This window comes from Eschrichtius robustus, chromosome 17, assembly GCF_028021215.1.
Source record: "Eschrichtius robustus isolate mEscRob2 chromosome 17, mEscRob2.pri, whole genome shotgun sequence".
NCBI classification, from domain to species: Eukaryota; Metazoa; Chordata; class Mammalia; order Artiodactyla; family Eschrichtiidae; genus Eschrichtius; species Eschrichtius robustus.
In genome coordinates this window covers 68,966,492-68,994,320 of record NC_090840.1, presented here as the reverse complement: position 1 = coordinate 68,994,320, position 27,829 = coordinate 68,966,492, and the positions used below count along the sequence as shown (strand labels likewise).

General features: G+C 37.2%; 1 pseudogene; it reads left to right on the top strand.

Annotated features, from left to right (window-relative positions):
- Positions 1 to 3,600: 3,600 nt before the first annotated feature.
- Positions 3,601 to 26,027, top strand: LOC137750972 (hyaluronan synthase 2-like; annotated as a pseudogene).
- Positions 26,028 to 27,829: the final 1,802 nt, after the last annotated feature.

The following is a 27,829-nucleotide window of genomic DNA, read 5'->3' as shown; positions in this document are numbered from 1 at the left end:
CCCACTGCATATACCTTAAATTATTCAATAATATTTTGAGGGTCATCTATGTGGAGCTCATATATGTACTGCCTTACCCACAATCTAGAAAAATGTCACTGATATATGAGTCAAAATAAATACAACAAAGTCACATTCTTAAATATTTCTTCAATTTAAGTAAGAAAATATTTAGAAAAGAATGTTTCTTAAATGCATATGTCTATACCACTGATTATTTAAAAAGGAATAAGATGCAACTCACATATTGGTGGAATCCATAATACAAAAAGCATTCTCAAAGAAGTTCTTAAATAACCATAGTATAAGGAAAAATATGATCTGGCCCATAAAAAGTAAAATAATAGCTATTATTTATTACACGTCTAATATGTATCAGGCATTGAGTTAGATACTTGACATACATTATATCTAACTGCACCCCACACACAAAGAAAACTTTATTAAATAAAAAAAAAAGAATCTTGCCTCAGAAAGGTTAAGTAACCCACTCAAAGTCACAGTGTTAATGAGAGTGGATGAAATTTAATACAGGAATTCTTGAATATAACACTCTTGAGCTGGACTATGCTGCAGCTGGGTTAGTCAAGTTTTATGGGGCCTCAAATTGAGGAGAAATCACATCTGATTGAGAGAGATCAGGGAAGGTTCCATGTAGAGACTTGGCACTGTGGTACATATGGCTACATAGGAAATGGTATGTAGAGATAGTGGCCAAGAGCTGATGGAGGATCCATGTAGAACTAGGATTCCATGCCAAGTCTTCCTGTAATTTCCCCTTTGCCACAGTGAACTTTAGGATGAAGTTTAGGATGGCAAAATTCAGGGGCCAATAGGGCACTTGGGAGAATGGGCATTTTAGGAAGTCTTTGATCAATACAGCTGGTGCAAATGAAGAGAAATCTGAAACGTAAAGTTCTGGATCCAGAGACAGCTCAGGTGACAAGGTCTTTGAAAGGTGTATTGCCTAACCCTGTAAGCTCCGGTCCAGGTCTCTGCTAGAGTAAGTGCGGTGGGACTGGAAAGACAAAGGCCAGCTTCAAAACCAGAGAGGGAGACGAGGTCAGAAAGGGAGAAGGGGAGGGTCATATGCTCTAATGTGAAGACTGCTGGGAGACTTCATTTGGGTACTTCTCTTAGGATTTCTAGTTAAGGACGGTAGCAGAGGCAATACACCTGAGGGATGTATAACAATGCAAATGAGATCATGAAAGTTTTCATAGACTTTAACCCAGTGATTGCCAAACTTTGTTGCAATTAGAATTACTTAAGGAGATTTAAAAACTCCTGAAGCCCTTGTAGCACCCCATGCCAATTAACTCAGAATGTTTCAGGAGCCACACATCAGTAATATTTACAGATTCCCTGGTGATTTTGATGCACATCAACATTTGGGAATCACTACTTTTTAACCTTTTGTTTACCACACTTTCTAATCCACCATTAGCAGGCAAATGGCCACAAGCTGTATATGTCTTGTTACAAAGAAGTACATTTCCATATGCCTTGCTAGTGTCACCTGCCTAAGTTAATATTCTCAATTCTAATCATTCCATTCTACATATGATCTGAGGCCTCGTCCCCCCTCCTCCCATCCAACACGAGTTTAGGTTAGGTATAAAGAAGACCTGTGTTCCGGAGCCAGTTCTGCTATTTATTAGATGTGATCTTGAGCAATGTATTCACTAAACAAGCATTCTTTCAACATCCTTTATTGTTCTTTGTTCTTTTGTGTGTTTAAATATTGTCTACAAGTAAAAAAGACACTGATCCAGTCTTCATTGGATTTTAGAACATAATGAGGACAAGTACACTTTATAACTCAAGTTACTCTTCCTTTATGTTAAGACATTGAACCCATTAATAGCCCATTGAAACTTACATGTATCAGTTTCAATGGGCTATCACTTGTGTGTGTGTGTGTGTGTGTGTGTGTATATATATATATATACACACACACACACACACACACACAAGTACCTGGTTACAGTAAGCCTGCAAAAAGGTATCATTCCCATTTTGCAGATGCGGAAATGAGGCTGAGACAGTAGATGCCAATATCAATTTGCTCTTTGTATCCCTCCTTGTTCAGGTGACTATGAGGAGACTGCCCACAGTGCAGCCTCCATCCATCCTTCTTCTAGACACTCAGCCTTGGTTAAAATCATTAAAATGAACAAAGTGAATTATACCCCCAAATATTTGATGTTCAGGGATATTAATTGTCCAAGGACACATGGCTCATTCATAGACCCCTCAAGTGGTTTGGGGGATACAGCCATCAAACAAAGAAATGCAATTCAGAATCGCAGGGGTTTGATAGAAGTCTGTGCAGGATATCTAGGCTTAAAGTATTTTTAATGTCAACAGAGCCTCTGGGAATAATCAAGGCTAAACTCCATCATTTAACAAATTAAAAACAAAACAAAACAAAACTGAGGCCGAGAGAGATAAAGTGACTGGCTTAAGGTCATATAGGTAGTTGATGGAAGAGCTAGTCCTAGAATCCAATTATGCTGATTTTTAACCTCAGCTGGGTGCATGGAAAAAGTGTGAGCTGAGGGATTCGGATAAGAGGTGAGATGGAATTACACATGGGAAATTTAGCAAAACCTGTGGATTTTTCACTGGTCAGTATTGGGGGTGAGGCAACACCATGGTACAGGAAGAAAGTGTCTTGCTTGTTAGGAAGTTCAGGTTATACACTTATCTATGACCCCATACATAGAGTGCATCCTTAGAAAGATAATCTAATACACTAAAAATACTGCATCCATATATTTGTTTAACACATTATGATTTTCAGTGGCATGTTGCACCATCATCTCATCTGATGTTTGAAAGAGTCCTCTGAGGCATGTGGGAAGGGCATCTTTATACCTGTTTTGCAGATGAGTAAATTGAGGTGCAGAAAGTCACACAGCTACGTAGGTGAGAAACTCCGGGTTATAAATGTCCATCGACAGAGGAATGGATAAAGAAGATGAGGTACATATATACAATGGAATTTACTCGGCCTTTTAAAAGAAAAAAATAATGCCATTTACAGCAACATAGATGCATCTAGAGATTGTCATACTGAGTGAAGTAAGTCAGACAAAGAGAAATATCGTATGATATCCCTTACACGCAGAATCTAAAAAGAAATGAACTTATTTACAAAACAGAAAGAGACTCACAGGCTTAGAGAACAAACTTATGGTTACCAGGGGGGAAGGGTGGGGGGAAGGGATAATTAGGGAGTTTGGGATCGACATGTACACGCTGCCATATTTAAAACTGATAACCAACAAGGACCTACTGTATAGCACAGGGAACTCTGCTAGATGTTATGTGGCAGCCTGGATGGGAGGAGAGTTTGGGGGAGAATGGATACATGTATATGTATGGCTGAGTCAGTTTGCTATGCACCTGAAACTATCACAACATTGGCTATACTCCAATATAAAATAAAAAGTTTAAAAAAAAAAAAAAAGGAAAGAAACTCAGGGTTAGAACTCCTGGAGTGCCTCTAGTCCAATGCTCTCCCTGTGATACCATGTATATAACAAGCCTGGGACAAGAGTGGTTAACCAAGTGCATCATGTGATTATTTTACAGATGCATTGTGAGAAGTTTCTAAGTTTCCTGAGAATATCTGGAACCACACTCTTTGGAGCCTCTCTCCTCACTGGAATGATAGTTTCTTATATTGTTGGCTACCAATTTATCCATACAGATGATTACTATTTATCTTTTGGACCATATGGTGGTAAATAGTAAAGCTTTTTAGCTTTACACGTCCTTATTCAAAACCTGTTTGCCTTTCTGGAGCACTGAAGAATGAAAAAATACTGAAATATCCCCGTTAACTTGAACAAAACTGTTGCTCTTTGCATTGCTGCGTATCAAGAAGACCCAGACCACTTATGGAAATGTTTGCAATCTGTGAAAAGGCTAACCTACCCTGGAATTAAAGTTGTCATGGTCATAGATGGAAATTCGGAAGATAACCTTTACATGATGGACATCTTCAGTAAAGTCATGGGCAGGGACAAATCAGCCACTTATATCTGTAAGAACAACTTCCACGTGAGGGTCCTGGTGAGACGGGTGAGTCACATAAAGAAAGCTCACAACTTGTCACACAGTTGGCTTTGTCCAACAGACATTTTTGCATCATGCAAAAATGGGGTGGAAGAAGAGAAGTCATGTACAGGGCCTTCAGGGCACTGGGACGAAGTGTGGATTACGTACAGGTAGGTTTCCACATCTGCCAGGACAAACATACATTTAAATAAAGCATCTTTTGTAGCTCTCCAGTCATATGCTATGACTTGTCCTATGACACAGTACTCTTTTCAGTTCATCTGAAAACAGCATGACTGTTGAAAGCACATTCCAAAAGAGAGAAAAAAAATCTTATGAAATGGTTAAGACAATGAAAATGCTTGACTTGTGCAGTGTTATTGGTTGGAAATCAAGATTATTTTGAACAGGAGACTCGTCCTTCCTTCTCTTCCCCTATCTTACCTTTTCTGCCACCTTGGATGTGCCAAGTCAAGTCCAACATTATTTTCCACAATCTTAAAATCACCAGCCTTGCAAAAAAATAGCGTCTGTCCCGGCAGAAGTGTCTTGAGAAAATCTGCAGGCCCAAGGAAGTGTTTCACAGAGACTAGGCAAAATGAGAATGGAGAAAACCAGTTTGATTTAACAGGATAAGGAATTCAAAATTTAGACACAGAGAAAAAGAATAGGAAAATGAAAAAGGGTGGGGGAGATCAACTTTCCAGAGCAAAACCTAAGTCATGTTTATTTCACTTTCCAAACAGCATTACCTCATTCACTGCAACTTGAACTTTGAAAACATTTGTGATGTCGTTTGCTTGCATGAAAATCAGACAGGCTGTGTCTCTCACTAATTCCCTGCCTGCACACTCTTGGGTTTCTCCTCTCCTAGCTGTCATTGAGGCTTTCTTTTTTAGAATGTTAGCAGGGTTCCTGTGAGTTTTCTTCCTTTTTTTTTTTTTTTAATTTAATTTAATTTTATTTTTTTACACAGCAGGTTCTTACTAGTTATCTATTTTATACATATTAGTGTATATATGTCAATCCCAATCTCCCAATTCATTCCACCAACCCCTCCCTGCTTTCCCCCCTTGGTTTCCATACATTTGTTCTCTACATCTGTGTCTCTATTTCTGCCTTGCAAACCGGTTCATCTGTACCATTTTTCTTTTTTTTTTTTTTTTTTCTTTTTTTTTTTAACATCTTTATTTGAGTATAATTGCTTTACAATGGTGTGTTAGTTTCTGCTTTGTAAAAAAGTGAATCAGTTATACATATACATATGTTCCCATACCTCTTCCCTCTTGTACCATTTTTCTAGATTCCACATATATGCGTTAATATATGACATTTGTTTTTCCCTTTCTGACTTACTTCACGCGGTATGACAGTCTCTAGGTCCACCCACATCTCTACAACATGACCCAATTTTGCTCCTTTTTATAGCCTAGTAATATTCCATTGTATATATGTGCCACATCTTCTTTATCCATTTATCTGTCGATGGGCATTTAGGTTGCTTCCATGACCTGGCTATTGTAAATAGTGCTGCAATGAACATTGGGGTGCATGTGTCTTTTTGAATTATGGTTTTCTCTGGGTATATGCCCAGTAGTGGGATTGCTGGGTCATATGGTAATTTTATTTTTAGTTTTTTACGGAACCTCCATACTCTTCTCCATAGTGGCTGTATCAATTTACATTCCCACCAACAGTGCAAGAGGGTTCCTTTTTCTCCACACCCTCTCCAGCATTTGTTGTTTGTAGATTTTCTGATGATGCCCATTCTAACCAGTGTGAGGTAATACCTCACTGTAGTTTTGATTTGCATTTCTCTAATAATTAGTGATGTAGAGCATATTTTCATGTGCCTCTTGGCCATCTGTATGTCTTCTTTGGAGAAATGTCTATTTAGGCCTTCTGCCCATTTTTTGATTGGGTTGTTTGATTTTTTAATATTGAGCTGCATGAGCTGTTTATATATTTTGGAGATTAATCCTTTGTCCATTGATTGTTTACAAATATCTTCTCCCACTCTGGGGGTTGTCTTTTTGTTTTGTATATGGTTTCCTTTACTGTGCAAGAGCTTTTAAGTTTCATTAAGTCCCATTTGTTTATTTTTGCTTTTATTTCCATTTCTCTAGGAAGTAGGTCAAAAAGGATCTTTCTGTGATTTATGTCATAGAGTGTTCTTCCTATGTTTTCCTCTAAGAGTTTTATAGAGTCTGGCCTTACATTTTGGTCTTTAATCCATTTTGAGTTTATTTTTGTATATGGTGTTTGGGAGTGCTCTAATTTCATTCTTGTACATGTAGCTATCCAGTTTTCCCAGCACCACTTATTGAAGAGACTGTCTTTTCCCCATTGTATAGCCTTGCCTCCTTTGTCATGGATTAGTTGACCATAGGTGCTTGGGTTTCTCTGGGCTTTCTATCCTGTTCCATTGATCTATATTTCTGTTTTTGTGCCAGTACCATATTGTCTTGATTGCTGTAGCTTTGTAGTATAGTCTGAAGTCAGGAAGTCTGATTCCTCCAGCTCCATTTTTTTCCTTCAAGATTGCTTTGGCTATTCAGGGTCTTTTTTGTCTCCATACAAATTTTAAGATTTTTTGTTCTAGTTCTGTAAAAAATGCCATTGGTAATTTGATAGGAATTGCATTGAATCTGTAGATTGCTTTGGGTAGTATAGTCATTTTCACAATATTGACTCTTTCAATCCAAGAACATGGTATATCTCCCCAACTGTTTGTGTCATCTTTGATTTCTTTCATCAGTGTCTTATAGTTTTCTGCTTACAGGTCTTTTGTCTTCTTAGGTAGGTTTATTCCCAGGTATTTTATTCTTTTTGTTGCAATGGTGAATGGGATTGTTTCCTTAATTTCTCTTTCTGATCTTTTGTTGTTAGTGTATAGGAATGCAAGAGATTTCTGTGCATTAATTTTGTATCCTGCAATTTTACCAAATTCTTTGATTAGCTCTAGTAGTTTTCTGGTGGCATCTTTAGGATTTTCTATGTATAGTATCATTTCATCTGCAAATAGTGACAATTTTACTTCTTCTTTTCCAATCTGTATTACTTTTATTTCTTTTTCTTCTCTGATTGCCATGGCTAGGACTTCCAAAATTTTGTTGAATAATAGTGGCGAGAGTGGACATCCTTGTCTTGCTCCTGATCTTAGAGGAAATGCTTTCAGTTTTTCACCATTGAGAACGATGTTTGCTGTGTGTTTGTCACATATGGCCTTTATTATGTTGAGGTAAGATCTCTCTATGCCCACTTTCTAGAGAGTTTTTATCATAAATTGGTGTTGAATTTTGTCAAAAGCTTTTTCTGCATCTATTGAGGTTATCGTATGGTTTTTATCTTTCCGTTTGTTAATATGGTGTATCACATTGATTGATTTGCATATATTGACAAATCCTTGCATCCCTGGGATAAATCCCACTTGATCATGGTGTATGATCCTTTTAATGTGTTGTTGGATACTGTTTGCTAGTATTTTGTTGAGGATTTTTCATCTATATTCATCAGTGATATTGGTCTGTAATTTTCTTTTTTTGTAGTATCTTTCTCTGGTTTTGGTATCAGGGTGATGGTGGCCTCGTAGAATGAGTTTGGGAGTGTTCCTTCCTCCGCAACTTTTTGGAAGAGTTTGAGAAGGATGAGTATTAGCTCTTCTCTAAATGTTTGATAGAATTCACCTGTGAAGCCATCTGATCCTGGACTTTTGTTTGTTGGAGGATTTTTAATCACAGCTTCAATTTCAGTGCTTGTGATTGGTCTGTTCATATTTTCTGTTTCTTCCTGGTTCAGTGTTGGAAGGTTAAACCTTTCTAAGAATTTGTCCATTTCTTCCAGGTTGTCCATTTTATTGGCATAGAGTTGCTTGTAGTAGTCTCTTATGAAGCTTTGTATTTCTGCGGTGTCCGTTGTAACTTCTTTTTCATTTCTAATTTTATTGATTTGAGTCCTCTCCCTCTTTTTCTTGATGAGTCTGGCTAAAGGTTTATCAATTTTGTTTATCTTCTCAAAGAACCAGCTTTTAGTTTTATTGATCTTTGCTATTGTTTTCTTTGTTTCTATTTCATTTGTTTCTGCTCTGATCTTTATGATTTCTTTCCTTCTACTAACTTTGGGTTTTGTTTTTTCTTCTTTCTCTAGTTCCTTTAGGTGTAAGGTTAGATTGTTTATTTGAGATTTTTCTTTTCTCTTGAGGTAGGCTTGTATTGCTATAAACTTCCCTCTTGGAACTTCTTTTGCTGCATCCCATAGGTTTTGGATCATCATGTCTTCATTGTCATTTGTCTCTAGGTATTTTTTTTGATTTCTTCTTATCAAATCTCTTAGCCATTTAGTAACATATTGTTTAGCCTCCATGTGTTTGTGTTTTTTACATTTTTTTCCCTGTAACTGATTTCTAATCTCATAGCGTTGTGGTCAGAAAAGATGCTTGATATGATTTCAATTTTCTTAAATTTACTGAGACTTGATTTGTGACCCAAGATGTGATGTATCCTGAAGAATGTTCCGTGTGCACTTGAGAAGAAAGTGTAATCGCTGTTTTCAGATGGAATGTCCTATAAATATCAATTAAATCTATCAGGTCTACTGTGTCATTTAAAACTTGTGTTTCCTTATTAATTTTCTCTCTGGATGATCTGTCCATTTGTGTGGATGATTTGTCCATTGGTGTAGATGATCTGTCCATTGGTGTAAGTGAGGTGTTAAAGTCCCCCACTATTATTGTGTTACTGTCGATTTCCTCTTTTATAGCTGTTAGCATTTGCCTTATGTATTGAGGTGCTCCTATGTTGGGTGCATAAATATTTATAATTGTTATATCTTCTTCTTGGATTGACCCCTTGGTCAATATGTAGTGTCCTTCCTTGTCTCTTGTAACATTCTTTATTTTAAAGTCTATTTTGTCTGATATGAGAATTGCTACTCCAGCTTTCTTTTGATTTCCATTTGAATGGAATATCTTTTTCCATCCCCTCACTTTCAGTCTGTATGTATCTCTAGGTCTAAAGTGAGTCTCTTGTAGACAGCATGTATATGCGTCTTATTTTTGTATCCATCCAGCGAGCCTGTGTCTTTTGGTTGGGGCATTTAATCCATTCACATTTATGGTGATTATCGATATGTATGTTGCTATTACCATTTTCTTAATTGTTTTGGGTTTGTTTTTGTAGGTCCTTATCGTCTCTTGTGTTTCCCACTTAGAGAAGTTCCTTTAGCATTTGTTGTAGAGCTGGTTTGGTGGTGCTGAATTCTTTTAGCTTTTGCTTGTCTGGAAAGCTTTTGATTTCTTCATCGAATCTGAATGAGATCCTTGCTGGGTAGAGTAATCTTGGTTGTACGTTCTTCCCTTTTATCACTTTAAATATATCATGCCACTCCCTCTGGCTTGTAGAGTTTCTGCTGAGAAATCAGCAGTTAACCTTATGGGATTTCCCTTGTATGTTATTTGTCGTTCTCCCCTTGTTGCTTTTAATAATTTTTCTGTCTTTAATTTTTGTCAGTTTGATTACTATGTGTCTCGGCGTGTTTCGCCTTGGGTTTATCCTGCCTGGGACTCTCTGCACTTTCTGGACTTGGGTGGTGGCTATGTCCTTTCCCATGTTAGGGAAGTTTTCAACTATAATATCTTCAAATATTTTCTCAGGTCCTTTCTCTCTCTCTCTTCTCCTTCTGGGACCCCTATAATGCGAATGTTGGTGCATTTAATGTTGTCCCAGTGGTCTCTTAGGTGTCTTCATTTCCTTTCATTCTTTTTTCTTTATTCTGTTCCACAGCAGTGAATTCCACCATTCTGTCTTCCAGGTCACTTATCCGTTCCTCTGCCTCAGTTATTCTGCTATTGATTCCTTCTAGTGCATTTTTCATTTCACTTATTGTATTGTTCATCTCAGTTTGTTTGTTCTTTAATTCTTCTAGGTGTTTGTTCTTTAATTCTTCTAGGTCTTTGTTAAACATTTCTTGCATCTTCTCGATCTTTGCCTCCATTCTTTTTCCGAGGTTCTGAATCATCTTCACTATCATTATTCTGAATTCTTTTTCTGGAAGGTTGCCTGTCTCCACTTCATTTAGTTGGTTTCCTGGGGTTTTATTTGTTCCTTCATCTGGTAGATAGCCTTCTGCCTTTTCATTTTGTCTATCTTTCTGTGAATGTGGTTTTCATTTCACAGGCTGCAGGATTGTATTTCTTCTTGCTTCTGCTGTCTGCCCTCTGGGGGATGAGGCTATCTAAGAGGTTTGTGCAAGTTTCCTGATGGGAGGGACTGGTGGTGGTTAGAGCTGGGTGTTGCTCTGGTGGGCAGAGCTCAGTAAAACTAATCTGCTTTTCTGCTGATGGGCGGAGCTGAGTTCCCTCCCTATTGGTGTTTTGGCCCGGAGTAACCCAACACTGGAGGCTACAGGCCCTTTGGTGGGGCTAATGGCAGACTCTGGGAGGGCTCATGCCAAGGAGTACTTCCCAGAACTTCTGCTGCCAGTGTCCTTCCCCACAGTGAGCCACAGCCACCCCCTGCCTCTGCAGGAGACCATCCAACACTAGCAGGTAGGTCTGGTTCAGTCTCCTATGGGGTCACTGCTCCTTCCCCCTGGGTCCTGATGCACACACTACTTTGTGTGTGCCCTCCAAGAGTGGAGTCTCTGTTTCCCCCAGTCCTGTCGAAGTCTTGAAATCAAATCCTGCTAGCCTTCAAAGTCTTATTCTCTGGGAATTCCTCCTCCTGTTGCCAGACTCCCAGGTTGGGAAGCCTGATGTCAGGCTCAGAACCTTTACTGCAGTGGGTGGACTTCTGTGGTATAAGTGTTCTCCAGTTTGTGGGTCACCCACCCAGCAGTTATGGGATTTGACTTTATTGTGATTGCACGCCTCCTACCATCTCACTGCAGCTTCTCCTTTGTCTTTGGATATGGTGTATCTTTTTTGGTGAGTTCCAGCATCTTCCTGTCAATGGTTGTTCAGCAGTTAGTTGTGATTCTGGTGCTCTTGCAAGAGGGAGTGAGCGCACATTCTTCTACTCCACCATGTTGAACCAATCTCTCCTGTAAGTTTTCTAGTTGTAATTTTCTGCAGATACTTTATTAGATTTTGGTCATAATAATGTCAAGAAGGGAGAAATGTCTCTGGCTTACAAAATCCACTGGACACTCTTAGCCTTCTGTTGACAGTAAAATTCTAGTTTTCAGAGGACCCATCATATTTTTTAGGGATCTTTATGGGCATGAAGTGATGCCCAGTGGGTCTCTTTGTGTAATGGGATAAAAATGGACTCTGGCTTTAATTGCAATTGACTGAGATTCTAATCACAGTTGTTAGTGGGTGGTTGACCTTGAGCAAGACCACCTCCCAAACCTCAGTTATCTGGATACAAGAAACTAATCTCATAAAGGGTTTGAGATAATTATTTCAAATCATGTATCCAAAGGGGCTTAACAAAAGTTGTTAATAATGGTATTGTTAATATTATTAAAAAGTTTGCTGACAATACTATTGTTATTTTCTTATATGATCATCTAGTCCTTACTTCAAAGCTGTAGTACATGTCAGTACCCACCACAGAGTGAATTTGGTTAATCTCTGAAGAGTTTTGAAGCATTTCTTAAGTTGATACCATGTGCATATTAATCTCCCTTCTAGGGAGTTGATAGAGTTTCACTCCCAAGTTCTTCTAATTTCTAGAACTATCACAATTTAGGTAGTTGTAATTAACTCAGGACATTTTTACATATTTGCCTTTTGCAACTTCAGGCCCAGATGAGAAAATAAAATGAAATATTTAAAGGAAGGGATGACTTGGAAACTTGCAGAGGGTTTGAAGAATGAAACCTAAAAGGAGAGAACATCTATTTTGATATTTTCCCTTTAATTCTAGTTAAAACCATCGTTACATTTGTTATTTCTAATCAAGAAGTCATTGTGTAGGGTTTCCTTTTTTTTTTTTTTTTAAAACCTGCTCTTCCCAAATCTACATCTCCCATCTTTTTTGTTTTGAATTTTGCTTGTATTCTTGACAATTTGACATTGTACCTGTCCAGGAAAAAATAATATAAAATATGAAATGTTAGAATAGGCTTCCTGCTACAGACCTAACCAGGCTTGAGAAATTTCCTTCCTTCAGGGTGAAGCCTCCAGATAGACTGACCCTAGCAGCAACTGTTAACTGGGCCCTGAAACCTTGTAGACTCTCAGCCCATTCCAACCATCTAAACAGGGTAAAAAAATCTTTTGGCATTCTGAGACCAGTAAATTCCATTCGGTCATCCTTCATCAAATTCCCAGATACTTAACCATCCTCGTCCTATAGCAGTGGAAATTTCTAAAATTTAAATATATGTATAACAGATTTACTTTGCTGTACACCTGAAATTAACACAACATTGTAAATCAACTATACTTCAATAAATACTGAATTAAAAAATACACTCTCATCTTCCATTCTGACTGACCCAAGGTCCGAGAGTTGCAGAGCAGAAGCCACAGAAAGACAAAGGGGGAGGAGTTGAGGTTATTGGCTCCTGAGCATTACAAGTGATTGAATGTGGAGTTCAAGTTGGTTAGGGATGGAAGGAAGCAAAGTTCAGGTGCTAATGCACAAGAGAGAATGGGGGCTGGGGAAGAAACTGACCATCTGCTCATACTTGCTAACCTGGCTAGAGAACACTGTTTAGCTGTGCAGAGAGATGGCCAGAATGATTGGTTTCCAGTTGCAGCTGGATCCTCAGCACTGGTCAGCACTCTTTTCATTTGATTTGATCTTGAGTAAATGTTTTGCTTATTGTTCTCATGTCTATTATTTCATATTTTCACCACTTTGCCAAGGCCTTACCCAAACTCTTCCCTGCTTAACTACCTGTGATCTTGCCTCCTATGAAACAGAATATCAAAAATACTTGTTCTGAAGGCTGTCAAGATCTTCTTTACTCTCTCCTGCTTACAGTTTCAAAGGTACCCTTCCATCTACTCCCCTGGGCTCTCTGGGTAGGCATCCTCTGGTCTATTCCAGACCAATCTTTATCAATTATCACCTCTTCCTCTATCTCTCTCAGCTGTCATTTCCAGTCTTCTCTACTGACTACTGTCTCAGTTTTATAGCCCCTCAAATAATTAATACTGACCTGGAATATTGAGGGAAGATTTAGTCTAGGATAAATGCAATGTGGTAGAGAATTCATCTATGATGCTAGTGGCTCCTTTCAGAGACAGAGAAGATAGAAAAACAGAAGAAGAAAAATAACAAAATGACAAAACAAAGATGTGGAGAATGAGAAATAAGGAGGAGAATGAGGAAGATTTTCTTAATTTTGAATCAAAGTATTTTCTGGAGAAACTTTTTTTTTTTCAAAGAAGGGCAGATTCTAATCTGTCTAGATATGGCTCAAGGTAGGGCAAAAGTCTTTCTTATCTTTTCAAATTAGTATTTATGTTAGCTTTTTTATTTGCCAAAATAACACATGATTAGGGCAGTGTGTTTTTTAAAAATGTAGCAAATCACAATAAGCAAAATTAAAATCATCTGCAGCAAATACTGGACTCAAACATAGATTGTCAAATATAATACTTTCTAGCATATATCTCTCTTCTTTCCCCTTCTTTTTTTAAAATTTAATTTAATTTTTAAAATTTATTTTTTAATTGATATATAAGTGCTTTACAATACTGTGTTAGTTTCTGCTGTACAGTGAAGTGAATCAGCTATATGTATACCTATATCCCCTCCCTCTTGGGCCTCCCTCCCCCACCCCCCTCCCACCCATCTGGGTCGTCACAGAGAGCAAAGCTGAACTCCCTGTGCTATACAGCAGATTCCCACTAGCTACCTATTTTACACATGGTACTATTTCCTCTTCATGTATTAGGTCTTATAGGTTTTTACCTTGCTCCTTCATCTGTGACTTTTGTTGTTGCTTCTTTTTTTTGATGGGTGGGATTGTGTTCCTGTCTTACTAGTTGTTTGGCCTGAAGCTTCCAGCACTGGAGTTTGTAGGCTGTTGGGTAGAGCTGGGTCTTGGTGCCAAGATGAGGACCTCTGGGAGACCTCACTCCGATGAATATTCCCTGGGGTCTGAGGTTCTCTGTTAGTCCAGTGGTTTGGACTCGGAGCTCCCACTGCAGAAGCTCAGGCCCGACCCCTGGCTCATGAACCAAGATCCCACAAGCCGCACAGGGCGGCAAAAAAAAAAAAAGAAAAAAAGGAGCAGAACAATAACAAAGAGTAAAAAATAAAATAAGATTAGAAAACTAACAGGTATGTTAGAAAAAATAAAAATATAGATGAAACAACAACCGGAAGGTAAAACAGTCCCCTTCTTTTTAAAAAAAAAATTTGAGGGACTTCCTTGGCAGTCCAGTGGTTAAGACTTCACCTTCCAATGCAGGGGGTGTGGGTTCGATCCCTGGTCGGTGATCCCTAAGATCCCACACACCTTGTGGCCAAAGAACCAAAAAATAAAACAGAAGCAGTATTGTAACAAATTCGATAAAGACTTTAAAAATGGTCCACACCAAAAAAACTCTTTAAAAGAAGAAATTTTAAATTATGTTATACTTGCCTTTTTGCATCATTTTTTAATCTACAATATCAGAAGACTTTAAGTATCCTGTGACATCTAGATTATTTAATTGTTTTAACATATCTCCTGTCACTGAACATGGATTTTACAATGTAAATGGCTATCAGTCTGTGTGATGAAAGAGAAAAATTATCTCATGAAGTGTGCATTAGGGATTTCCCAGGTGGAAAATATACAATACTGTAAATATGAACATTCTCTAAAAGGAAAGTATATAGGAGACAACTGTATTAATACAGTAAGTCCCCCAAATACGAACCTTCAAGTTGCAAACTTTCAAAGATGCGAACATGTGTTCACATGTCCAATCACATAAGTTAGTTCACGTGTCTGGAGTACCTTGTCATGTGCGTGCATCCTCTACAAGTGGTTGTGCTTTAGTGTACTTTACTGTACAGTAGTGTATAGAGTACAGTAGAACAGTATCTTTATTTCAACCCCAGGATGTCCAGAGCAAGTGTAAAAGCAGCAGTGATGTAGCTGGTACTGCTGTACTTTTCAAGGTACTGTACTGTAAGATTAAAAATGTTTTCTTTATTTTTTGTGATTGTTTGTTTTTTATGTATTATTTGTGTGAAAAGTATTATAAACCTACTACAGTAAAGTACTACATAGCCGATTGTGTTGGTTGGGTACCTAGGCTAACTTTGTTGGAATTAACGAACAAATTGGACTTATTGAACACGCTCTTGGAACAGAACTCATTCATAGGTAGGGGACTTATTGTAAATACGAATATTTTCTAAAAGGAAAGTATATAGGAGACAACTTTATTATTAACTTAATCGGGTAGCATCTTAGGTATCCAAGATTCATTGAGCAGGAGAAAAGTAAGACTGAATCATTCATAATAGTAGAGTTGACCCTCATTATTCATGAATTCTGTATTTGTAAATTAACCTACTCACTAAATTGTTGTATTCGCTACCCCAAAATCAACAGTTGCAGTGCTTTTGTAGTCATTTGCAGACACGTGCAGAGTGGCAAAAGATTTGATTTGCCCGATGTGCACGTTCCCTGCTAAAGTCAAACAAGATTATGCTTGCCTTCTTGTCTCAGCTTTTAGACAGTAAACGAGTAACACCTTTAGTTTATTTAATACCATGTTTTTGTTTAAAATGGTCCCCAACTGCAGCGTCAAAGTGCTATCCAGGTTTCGTAACACACGAAGACTATAATTGCCTTATGGAGAAAAGAGGTTTGTTAGATGAGCTTTACTCAGGCATGAGTTATAGTGTAGTTATAGTTGGACATGAGTTCACTGTTAATGAATCATGTGTGTGTGTGTGTGTTTTAAAACAGAAACACAAATTTTAAAAGTTTAGACATTAATCACTAGACAAAAATATTGTGATCAGAAGCTTGGAGGACTCTAACACTATATTTCTGCTGGAAGAAAATTTTGATATTTGCTAACTCATTGTTCATAGAAACTTGGTAGAACATAGCTACTGTGAATAATGAGAATTGAATGTATATAATATTTGATTGGTTCCTGTTCTATATAGGAAGTCTAAGAGTAACTTAAATATTCTGAGGGCCGATGTTGAGAATGTTATATACTATGTTTCTTTGTATTCTTCATTTTATAGGATAAGATTAAGAGCACATTGAACTAGGAAAGGGAAAATCTGAATCTAGATTCAACTTAGTTGTTTAGATTGGTGTTTAAGGGCCACCATTATAGGATTTCCTGATTCCCTTTTTTAGAATAAGAATTCCAAACATTTGGAATAAGGGTGTTTCATTGCTTAAGACTTAGAGGTGACAACATTTGGTTTCTCACTTTTCCAGCTGGCTTGTCACCTTTGCTTTACACCTTCTATAAACTTCACTTACGTTTAAGCCTTCCTAAAAAGGAAAGGAGAATAACCAAATGATTCCTTTTTTAAAAAATTCAATGTTCTGAAGATATTCTAGGTTGACCAGAGACAAGAATTATTTTATAACAATTTGGGTAATTCATTCTACCAAAGAAGGAATATATCTTCCTAATCTCTTTCAAGAAGAGTAATAAAGAAATGCCAAATTGTTTAGGTGTCCAGAAGTAGAGGCTTTCCATTGGCTAGATTTGAGATCTTATACCATAAACCAAATACTCTGAGAGGATTGTCCTCCCCATTCCCCATCTCTCTCCCAAAAGAAAGATTATCTTTTCTTTTCCTGTGAGGACATTTTTTTTTTCTGAAATTATTTTACTCATTAATTTCAAATGGGCTTTTTAGCTCTAAAATTCTTAGATTTTATGATTTTGTATTTGCCACTCCCATCATTTGCCATTATGTATTTGCTGCTTAATCTGAAGCTGGTAAATTTAGCTGCATGCTTACATGTAAATTCTATTTATCCAGAAGGCAAATAAATAGAAAAAGATTTTTTTAAATGAAAATATCATGTAATATTGATAAAGTCCTAGAAGTCTGTTTAATATAATTAATGACCATGCGCTGTGAATTTTGATTGAGCTTTTGGTCAACTGTGTGCAATATTCTATTTTCGTGAAGGTTATTTTTTGTCCCAGTTCTTTGGTTTCCCCCATCTTCTGCATGCATATGGTCCCACACAAATTACCAGTCATATGTACTCTTTTTCATCAAACAATGCAGTTCTTAGGGCCTATATTAAACAGATAGAACTGTGTCATACGTATTTATGTACTTCCAAAATGAAAGATTATGTTTCTATTTTAAGTAGTATCACATTCAGCAAGGTCAAAGTCAATGAAGAGATGCTGACTCAAGATGCAACAAATACTTCTGTAAGTTTCCATGGGTCCAGCCTTTACTACAGGAACTTTCATACATTGTACTCCAAGGATATAATTCATGCTATAAATGAATCGTAATCAGCTGTAAACTGCTCTCTAATATAATTCTTGCCTTAGTAGATGGCCCAGTCTAAGGATTCTTCCATTGCCTTCTCAGGTACACTGACATGTTTATGTTTGTTGGACATTGGATCAGGCATTAGTTTTTGCTCTCTGTGTCATATTTTATTTACAGCGATGATAAGAACTCCTTTCCTCATTGGATTAGTGTCCTTAGTTTGTGCCTCTTGTTTTGATTTATCACTTCTTAGTATGTATGCCTTTCTTTTATTGAGCATTTACTATGAGCTAGCCCTTTTAAGCACTATACATACATTACCTAATTCTCCATCACAATAAACCTGTGATGTGGATATAATTATCCATATTTTTCACCCGAGAGATGGAGACTTAGAAAGGTGAGGTAAGGGGTCTAAGGTTAAGAAGCTAGTCCAAATGAATATAACTGGTCGATGGTGGATTGGGACTCAGATCTGTCTGATTCCAAGGATTTGCATAGTGCTTTCTTTTCCTTTCAGTAATGTGTTTACTTTGGGCTGGTACTCTTAGGACTTCAGGGGGCTGGAACCATATTGGGTTTGCTGGTAAATAACTATTTGTGAATTTTTGTTGTTGTTGTTCTGGCTGACCCCTTTTCACTAGAGAAATGTCCCGGGGAAGGAAGAGCAAGGAGGACTTTCCATTTATTTTGTGGTTAAGTGGTGGCAGGGAAACTAGGTAGTGGGGTCACAATCAAGAGTAATTTCAAATGTGGTAGAAAGAAATAGTCTCGCTGGATTCAGGTTAAGATGAAGGGTCAAGATGAAGAAAGGATTGAGGTTTACAAGCAGGCAAAGGATGAAGGCAGTAGCAACAGAAAGGGTCTTGATTTATTTTCAACCTGTTTCCTCATTGAAGGCAGCCAGAAGAGTTAAGGTTTCCTCTTGCTGTGTAGCTCTCAGTGCCCTTTGAAGTGGTTCGGGGCAGGCAGAGGCGGAGAACCCACCAGTCAATCTGAAAGGAAATATGTTTAAAAAAAGGTGAAACACGGATACTCAGCATTTTAGACTTGGGTCTTAGAAGTTGAAAAACATGGTAGAATAAATAACAATATTTCTACAGGATATTTTTATTTAAATTGTTGTGAGGTAGATTAACTTTAAGATCAGTGAGATAAACTGGAATGGACTTACAGTCTAACAGCTTATTTAACAGATTTATAGCAATTTCTATATCTAACTGCTATAGGTGTTTTGGGTACATTTGAACTTGTTCATTGTGATAAGATATTCTTGATATGTAATCCATGCTCATGTTCCTTTCAGTGATTCTCTTTACTGAGTCACCTGTTCATGGTAATGAGTGGGTTTACTTAGCAAGTATAAACAATGAAAGATTATTACCCTATACTAATGGTATATATGACTTTTCTGTGAGCCTTTGTAATTTACCAAGTACTTTTACATACAGTGTGTCACTGTGGTATCATGATGATGGTAACAGTTTGTTCAAGGTCATAAAATTGGTAAGGTACAGAACTCAAGATTTCATTGCAGCCTCTTGATTTGCTATAATAGTCAAATCTTGGCCTATTATAAGAATAAGAGATAGAGGCAATCCTAAAAACCTCTAGTAGAGTTAAATTGGGACTTAGAACATACTTTATCTCAACTTGTTCTTTTAGTTTGTTCTTTGTTTTTTTATGAAAGAGACCCACCCCCTGGCCCCCCAACCAATTCTTTTAGGCTCAGGGTTGGCATACTTGCTTGTAAAAGGCCTGATAGAAATCATTAAGCTTTGCGGGCTATATGGTCTGTGTTGTAGCTATTCAACTTTGCTGTTTTAGTGTGAAAGCAGCCATAGATAATATGAAACTGAATGTGCATGACTGAGTTCCAATAAAACTTTATTTATGGCCACTGAAATTTGAATTTCATGTAATTTCCATGTGTCACAAAAAATTCTTTTTCGATTTATTTTCAGCTATTTAAAAAGGTAAAAGCTATTTTTAACCCCCAGGCCATATAGAAATTGGTGCGAAGGCAGACTTGTCCGTAGACCTTAGTTTGCCAACTCCTGTTTTAGATACGGAGGAAGCGGCGAAACTGTCTCTTGGCTAGAACAGTGAAGGAGGGGGAGCCATGGTCTTAAGCAATTTAGCTGCTGATTCTGTGGTTAAGACTGAGGTGGCTGGTTCCTCCCAATAACGTCTTCTTGTCTTGACATTTTCCACTCATTTTAGTCAAAATTTGGTGACTTTGCCTCATTTCCATATCTCCTAGTGAGAAATCTTACGACTGGCGATCATGTAGTTTCAACAAATTACAGTGATACGTTCAGTGTGGACAGAAAGACATTTTGATTTGTTCTCCAATTGTTTCCTGTGTGCAAATCAGTCCTGTGGTTTTTCCCAGTGTGAGGTTAAGCTCCTTGTGAACTGGTGTATTTCTCCCACAGTTTCTAGCCCAGGGCTAAACAGCCAACAGTTTTGAAATTGCACACTTCTCATTAATTGGTGAGGAGACAGCTAGAAATCCTGTTTCTACTAGACTGATTTTAAGAAGGGCTAGAGTTATACCCTTTACACACAAACAAATTAACACTGTTATATCCATGAACATACATGCTTTCACAGACTGTCGTAGACGGTGGTTTTCTAGTTGGCATTCTATCACTAAAGAACATCCAGAAATTGAACTTCTTTAGAAAACTCTTTGATCCCACTATAACAAACCCCTCCCAGGAGATTTCTGAGAGCATTCCCTTCTGACAGTTAAACTCACCATGTGAACAATCTCTCTCAGAGAACTTCTGGCACTTTGCTGTTGGAAACTGGGAGGGGCAGGACCAATTTAAATATGCAGAACCTCAGAAGTTTGGTTCAAGTTTAGTCATTTCAGAGAGGCAGTTCCCTTGGCTTGCTTATTTTACAAGCAGGCGGAGTTACTTGAACATTAATTCTAGGTTGCCCCCTTCCTGTTGTTTTTAGTCTTATTTTAGCTTTCTGGTTTTACCTTTCCCAGCTTGAGTCAATAGAGGTGGGTGTGGCCATAAACTCTGGATGCTGAGAGGTTGAAAGGTGGATTTGAAATTAGGCCTTCACTTTCTACTACCCTAGTTATTGGCCTGCCAGGCTTATAGCTGTATACAAAACAGTGACAGACAAGGCAAGAGAGAGGCAAAACATCGCTATTGTAGGAATTTGTTTAGGTTTCTGAGGCTTGGGACCCTTGAGTATAAACTGAAGTATTAGAAAAATCTTATTTTCTACAATGAAAAACTTATGCCTAGTTTTTGTCTAAATTTTTTCCCCTAGAAAAGTGAGACCATGCTGGGCCAATATAGAAGGCCAAGAAAACAATAAATGGGTTTTATTTAGATAATATATTTATTATGCTTCTAAATAAGCAATATAAAATTAAAAATTCAGAAGTTAACCCTAAAATTGCTATAATTAGTTAAATCTAGAGAGGTGATGAGTTCACTTTTTATAACCGGATGCCCTACATACTCCTTAAGTCATATGTTCCAATAATGCATTTAAATTGCTGTTTTCACCAACATTTTTATTCATATATAATCTTTTTAGAAAAAAACACCAATTAGTAAAACTGACACAGACGCAGTTTTTAAAATGCTGGGATTCCTTAACTTATTATGTGAGCGGGTCATGCTACATATGCATAAATTCTCCTTCAACTGTGAGAGTTTATGCTTCTACAGATTATTTTCTTAGTTTTTTTTTTTTTTCAAAACTGGTATATCAAATCCCTACTATTTTTATAAAGTATTGAAAAAACTGTAAAAATAATTGCCTGTGATATAAATAATTAGGCTAAGTCTTGATTAAATTCCATCTAGGACTGCCAGACTTGTTGGCAAAATAATGGGAATTACAGATAATACCCCCATATCTGCCAACCATGTCAATTTATTGTTTGGATGGGGATGTGAAACTGGTTCATTATATGTTAGCTCTGATCAATTTATATCTACCATGGCCTTGCTACATTCCCAGAAAAGAATAGTATTAAAGAACAAAACACAATTCAACTGAGTAAATTTGAAGGTCCAATAATTGGCTTTATTTAATGATTCATGAGTCAGGCAGCATCCCATCTTAGCAGATAGGAGCTCTGAGAAGCTGTACATAATGGAAGGGTTTTGTTTTTTTGTTTTGTTTTGTTTTGTTTTCTGGCAGAAAGGGCTGGAAAAAGGAAGTTTCTAGCAAAAAGTGGATTGTTTCAGGCAAGGTTACCTTCTTTTGGGAGAAGCTGGGGGTTCTATCAGGCATATTTCCTCACTAGTGCTGACCAGGTAATTCCATATTGACTGCTTGAAAGTCACATTCCTTTCAGAGGCTTAAATTATAATTAGGTTCAATATTAAGTCTTGGTTTGCTGACATGGGGCCAAGCACAACTGACTCCATTTTGGGCCTGTTGTTTCTTTTTAACAATTTCCACATTTAGATCAGACTCTCACCCTAACAGAAATGTGATCAAAATTTAAGGAATTGTTCTTTAAAAAAATTAGGAGATATTTTTAGGAACATTTGCTTGGCACTTAGTGACTGTGAACATGTATTTAAAGCTTTTGAGAGAATACAACACACCAGGGAGAGTGCAGTGACTATTATAAGCAGGATAATTCCCAATGTCTGAAGAGCACTTTAGAGCCATGGTCCTCAAGACCCAAACCAATCAAAACCAAATAAGTCCAAGAAAAGACCTCATCAAAGGAGTCATCTTTTTAAGCCAAGTGTTTTGCTCACTGATCTTGGGTAACTGAGTTTCAATTTCCCCAGAAGTGTTAAGGTTATCCCCCTTAGCAATGTCTTGGGAGATGGGTGACTGCATTATCCTTCCAAGTTAATGCCAGAGTATTGAAAAGAAAGGAAGAGAAAAAGAGTGTTTCACATTTGGTTAAACTATGAAGTTTTGATCTGGCATCTTTCTTCTGGCAGAAGAAAATTATGATGATGTCAGCTACTTCTATTCCTCATCAATTTGATTTTGAGGTTTCAAGCTAGTGTGAAGTTCCTAGAGTCTGAAGGAGCCTTTCTTTATGGGGAGATGTAGACCTAAGGTTCAAGTTCTTGAAGTTTGGCTGCCATCTGAGTAGTGAGGAAGACCTGGTATAGTCCCTCCAGAGATATTCAAGGGCAGTCTTTGTTCTTAGTGATTCCAAAGCAGATGAGTGGGAAAAAGTTGGCAACATTCGTTTGAGAGTCTTAGCCATATATTTGAGGAAACTAGAAGAATTCTGGATTTAATCCAGTTTACAGCTATGTAACAAAACCTCCAATACGATTAACAGGACTAGAATCTAATGTCTACAAAAGTGCAAACAGAAATGTCTGTTAGGGGTTCATGACATAGAAAAACCCCAATAATTTTCTTGGTTTCAAAATTGTGTTCTTTGACCCATATCAAGATTGTTTTTAAGAACAACAATTAGAATTTCTACAACTGCTTAAGTTATTTACATCTATTTTTATGTACAAAGGGCTAGATGAATACTTAATACTCTAGAATAAAAAATGATCTGAAGGTCATGCAAGTTTCCTTTCTGATAGAGTGTCATTTGCTAAGTCAAGGTCATATGGACATCTTGCTTTAGAATTATACAACCAGTTTTAAGAGAATTGCCTTCCTGTCTTTTATTCACCATGTTAAAACTGGAGAAAAATCACTGTTAAACCTACCTCCCTTTCAATACTGTCATAGAAGTTTTCGATATCTTTCAGACCTGTGGGACAAGTTGCCTAATAGCCTTATTTAAAGCAATTTAAAAAAAGACATCTCGAGTGACCAACCCAAGATATTTTCCAGGTCCTGGAAACCTAGGATGCTACCTAAGACATGAGACTTTCATTGCCAAAACTGGGAGCAACCATCGCAAACCAGGAAAAGCTGGTCACCTTCCGAGCCATACCTAACCCATCATTTCAGCTGTTCTGTACAGCAATGTCATGAATTTAAATATTGAGTTTGCTGAAAAACAAGTTTTTTGTATTCGCCACGATATAACAAACTCTGTCATCCCTGTGACACTTGCTTATTGGGGCCTTGCGACAATAAGGCTGAAGATATCATATATATGTCCAATTTTGACTATATGGAGCACACTTATTGTCTTCTATTCTTTAATTTACTTTTTACTTTCTTCTTTGCAGGTTTGTGATTCAGACACCATGCTTGACTCTGCCTCAACTGTGGAGATGGTAAAAGTTTTAGAAGAAGATCCCATGGTTGGAGGTGTCAGAGGAGATGTCCAGGTGCATATGGCTTCACTTTTTGCATGCGTCACTTTTAGTAGCACCCTCGCTCATTGACTCCTTGAACATATATTTACTACACACCAAACTTTGTGCCACATATTGTTTTTGGTGCTGGAGACACATTAGAATGTGCCTCGAACACACTTTACTGTGTCTTCTCTTGTTTAAATTAAAATAATTTATGATTTCTTTGCTTAATCCTGGGTTATAACCCATGTATGTGGTGGCCGATAAGTCATCTGAAATATAATGTAAGTGTGTATGGTTTCCACCATCTCTTCTTGAGCCGTAACTTAATGTTCTGATAAAATGATGTTGGAACTCATTTAATACAAGAGTTAAAAAATGGAAGTATGGCAGGGAATGGATTCTACATCTCATACCTATGTATTTAAAACCTATGGTTTTCCAATTATTTATTTCCTATTATTTGCTATCAATGTGGAAACAATTAGTGAAACAGATATTAATATTGTTATTAATTGTTATCAATATTAATATTGAAATGTATGGGATGGGAAAACAAATATGGGAAAATACGTGAGGTTTAAAATGACTCCTTTGCAAAAGCGCAATTAGCTTTTAGCAAAAGATGAGAAGCATATGGAAATATAACTTTAAATTTAAAGTTTTAAATTGCATTGCATTGCTGTATAACCCATATTTATCTGCATGGTAATACTGACGGGAAAGAAAACGCACTAGATGGACACAGAAATAGCCTGGTGATAAAAAGGAAGCATGCAAAATTCAGATGAAAACTGAACAAAGTTGAGACAGAGGAGATAATTATGAAATATTGCCAAGAAAAAAATTTAATTTTCAACAGCCTTTGTATAGAGCCTTATTTCAGGATTCAAGTTTTGGGTAGAAGCCAGAGCAAACCTTTTTTTTCATTGGCATTGCAAAAAAGTAGGAAGGAAGGAGAAGGAGAATTAGCAGAATTGCATGAGTTGGAAATTAACCAGAGTGGGAGAGAATAGGACTTGAAAATTTTCAAATATTAGATGGTAAGAAAGAGTGGGAGAGAACTTAGGAGGTGAGAATTAAGCCTTAAAAACCCCTCAATATTATAACATAACAAGAACAGGAACAAAAATCATAGCAAAAAATTACAGAGGATGATGAAGTAGAAAAAAATATTTATTATCAATGAGTCCCAATACATGCACTCCACTTATCAAATCAATCCAGTAATACAGAATCAGAGAAAATAAAATATGACCATGTCAAAAATAGGAAGAAAGCCAAAATAGGCAAATAAAATAACAAAACACTAGGTAATGACCTCAAGATGGTGCAGATTTTTTTTTGGAATTTTTAGCTGAGTTTTACCTTTATTTAATTATTTTTCGTTACTTTTATTTTTCTTGCAGATTTTAAACAAGTATGATTCCTGGATCTCCTTCCTCAGCAGTGTAAGATACTGGATGGCTTTTAACATAGAAAGGGTCTGTCGGTCTTATTTTGGATGTGTCCAGTGCATTAGAGGACCTCTGGGAATGTACAGAAACTCCTTACTACATGAACTTATGGAAGACTGGTACAATCAGACATTTCTGGGCAGACAATGTACTTTTGGAGATGACAGGCATCTAACGAACCGGGTGCTGAGTCTGGGCTATGCAACAAAATACACACCTTGATCCAAGTGCCTTACTGAAACACCTATAGAATATCTCAGATGGTTAAACCAGCAGACCCGTTGGAGCAAGTCCTACTTCCGAGAGTGGCTGTACAATGCCATGTGGTTTCATAAACATCACTTGTGGATGACCTATGAAGCAGTCATCACTGGGTTCTTCCCTTTCTTTCTCATTGCCACAGTAATCCGGTTCTTCTACAGCGGTAACGTTTGGAACATCCGTCTCTTCCTGTTAACTGTCAAGTTAGTAGCTCTCATAAAATCATCCTTTGCTACCTGCCTTAGAGGAAATACTGCCACGCTCTTCATGTCCTTCTACTCAGTGTTATACATGTCAAGTTTACTTCCTGCTAAGATGTTTGCAATTTTAACCATAAACAAACCTGATGGGGCACATCTGGAAGGAAAACCATTGTTGTTAATTTCATGGAACTCATTCCAGTATTGGTTTGGTCTGTAATCCTTCTGGGTGGCTTGATTTTCACCATTTATGAGGAATCTAAAAAGCCATTCTCAGAATCCAAAACGAAAGTTCTAACTATTTCATCATCCATCTATGTATGCTGTTGGGTAGTGGTTTTGACACTGTATGTGGTTTTCATCAAAAAATGTGGCAGGAGGAAGAAGAAACAACAGTACGACATGATGCTTGATATATAATCTTACATTGAGGTTTGCAGACATACACAAAACCTTCTTCCTCTAGGAGCTGTGCTGATTGTACAGAATTGTGGCATCAGATTATGGCAACAAAGGAGACGTATCACTGCTGCTGGGACTTTTACAAAGACATTTCCATGGGTTTATTTTGATTCTGCCAAATTATTATGCCTCCTCAACAAGAGGAAGCTCAGATTTACCCTGTTATTTCTGTAAAAGTCAAAAGAATTCTGGTTATGCAGTTATCCCTACAGCACATCCGCCTAACAGTGTTCTGCCCTGTATACCTCACTAGCCATGCTTTATGTGGGTTATCATGGAAGAAAAGGATTTTGGAAACTCAAGGAAAAGTTCTTTCAACATATACAACCTCTATATTTAAAATAGATGGACTTTCCCTGGAGGCGCGGTGGTTAAGAATCCGCCTGCCAATGCAGGGGACACGGAGTAGATCCCTGGTCCCGGAAGATCCCACATGCCGTGGAGCAACTAAGCCCGTGCGCCACGAGTACTGAGCCTGCGCTCTAGAGCCCGCGAGCCACAACTACTGAGCCTGCGTGCCACAACTACTGAAGCCCGTGTGCCTAGAGCCCATGCTTCACAACAAGAGAAGTTACCACAAAGAGAAGTCCACGCATCGCAACGAAGAGGAGCCCCCACTTGCTTCAACTAAAGCCCGCGCTCAGCAACAAATACCCAATGCAACAAAAAATAAAATAAATAAAATAAATAAATTTTTAAAAAAGTAGCAATATCAAAAATAAAATAGATAACCAACAAGGACCTACTGTATAGCACAGGAAATGCTGCTCAATATTCTGTGATAACCTAAATGGGAAAAGAATTTGAAAAAGAATAAACACATGTGTATGTATAATTGAATCACTTTGCTGTACACCAGAAGCTGACACAACATTGTGAATCAACTACGCTCCAATATAAAATAAAAATTAAAAAAACAAAAAACAAAAAACATATACAATCTAACTTATGGACTGTGTTGAAAGCTAGTTTTTATGTAAGAAAGACTTCCTACTTAACTTTACCAAATGAAATGCCAAAAGAAATTTACAGGCTGTTGGCTATGCTGTATTTTTAAATAATTACACTGTTTCAAAGTATTTTATACCAATTGTTAAAACAAATTTTGCATTTTCTATATTTTACTTCTCTCTCAAAATACACCTGTGCTTCCTTTTTAAAAAATAAAATACATTATGAAAAAAAATCATACTTAAAAATCCTACCCAGAATGTGGAACTTGATTGATGCTGCTCATTATAGAAAGAATAAAATGTTTTCTCTCTCTCTATCTTTTAAAAATTTGTAGTTTATTTCTTTGAAAAACTGCTTAAATTTTCAATATTTTAACTTTTTTTCATTTCTTCTAGAAAAGGCCAAAAAGCCTGTCACGCTTCGGGAGTAGAATACATACTTTTGTGTACAAACAAGAAATCATTGAGAAGCAAGTCCAGGGAGTAGAAAAGTACAATTTTTTCATAAGATTAAAAAGAAGGAATGCTAGTCCTTGAAAGAAAACACTAGGCATCCAGCACTGGATGACATATTAATATCAAAAAGGAATAATTTGGGGGGATTCTGGCAGTGTTTTCCCAAGCTAGGTAACCTGGAAAGTGAAAAAAATTCATTTGTATAATTTGGATAAATACAATTCAGTACATCATTTTGTTCTGTGATCTGAATTTACCTAATCCTGTCTATGAATTGAACATATTTTTCCTGCCTTTTTTTTCAGCTTTCCAGTTCACTTTACATGTTAGTATGAGCTTTACATGGTTGAG